Genomic DNA, 1,656 nt, shown 5'->3' on the forward strand with positions numbered 1-1,656 from the left:
ATTATATATTGGCTTATAATCTTATATCTTCAGATATTCCGAATTGTTTTTTTACTGGGAGCGCTAAGCCTGAGAACTTGGGTGTGGGTGTAGACCACTCAGATAACGAAGAAGCTGTAGGATCCTCTCATTTTTGTATTTTATGCAATTTATGCAATACAAGACAAATTGTTGGCACGGGTTTCACTTAGATGTATGCGTGTATAAGCATACATCTAAAGAGCCAAAAAACTTGCCATACCTGCAAAGCGGTTTTTTCTGGTGAACCTATTGCAAGATCAGATAGCTTTATCGCACAAAATACAAGAAGAAAAAAACTTGCCATACCTGCAAAGCGGTTTTTTCATACCAGTTCGCAAGCAGAAGGCGAATGTCAGGGATCAGAAATGATGGAGAAAGAACGACAGAGACAAGAACGAGGGGGTGAGTATTTAAAAAGGATTATTAGATGCGGTTAAAGGTATGCAAAACGAGTTGCTAACGCAGCTAACAGAGAAAATGTCCCAAACAGCCACTTCATAGGGCTACAGACTCAAGTCCTTCACTTGATCAGCTTCTTGGCATAGATGCTGGTCAGGTGAATGAAGGGCAAAATTTATCGCAGGCTAACATTTCTCCGAGGTCAAGCGCCACAGAGCTTTAACAAAGGCTAGATAAGGTGGCACATATAATAAATGGATGGAAACACAGGAGACACAGGAGGCATAAGTGTAGATAATATATTTTATAGGGTACACGCTTTAACCGGTCAAACACTCGATTCAAAGTTCCATATTATGTGTGGCAACGAAAGTACTTTGTTTGAGGGTAAAGCTATCGACTTTTACTGGCGATATAAAAGTGTAAAGTGGACAGAATTTTGTGCGCCACTTCGTCGTCAATTCAGGGATACTAGAACGGATGTTGATATACGAGAATTAATTAGAGATCGCAAACAGAAATAAAGAGAGAGTTTCGACACGTTTTATGACGCCGTGGTTCAATTAACGGATAGCTTAGACTGCCGGTCTAAGAAATCTTTAATAAAGATTTTGCGGCGAAATTTGCAAGCTGAGATCAGACACGAAATTTTAAAAATCCCAACGGAGTAGAGGAAGTAAAACGAGACAAGGTATATAAAAACGAGATCAGATACTCCATTTAAAAGCCATGTCTCAGAACTTCTTCAAGATCAGCATAGAGAGTCCGAATCGGAATTCTTTGAAGACGAAGAGGGGGCCATCGAAGGAATGGCATTGATATGCTCGAACTGTAGGAAGGAGGGCTACAGATACCAGGATTGCACAGCTCCTCGCTAAGTGTTTTATTACGGATGTGGGACTCGCAACACTTATAAGCCGGCATGCAAAAAGAGCCAAAAAAAACAGGCCTGCTTTGATGCTAAAAATAAATCATGAAATACAAATAGTTGAAAAAGTTTTGTATTGCGGATTTGTGTCCGCTTCGCAGCAATAATGGCGACGATCGTCCATACACAATCGTAAAAATCCTAGATCGGAATGTCAAGGGGCTTATGGAGCACAAATTAAGCACAGGACCAAAAGGAAACCTTGCAAAAAGTAGTGGATCAGTTTCCATCATTTGCATCCGCTGGGTTGGGCAAAACAAGTCTTTTGTCGCACTACATCAATGTGGGAGAAGCCAAGCTCATAAAGC

Source organism: Drosophila ananassae (genome assembly GCF_017639315.1).
Source record: "Drosophila ananassae strain 14024-0371.13 chromosome Y unlocalized genomic scaffold, ASM1763931v2 tig00000142, whole genome shotgun sequence".
In the NCBI taxonomy this organism is placed as follows: Eukaryota; Metazoa; Arthropoda; class Insecta; order Diptera; family Drosophilidae; genus Drosophila; species Drosophila ananassae.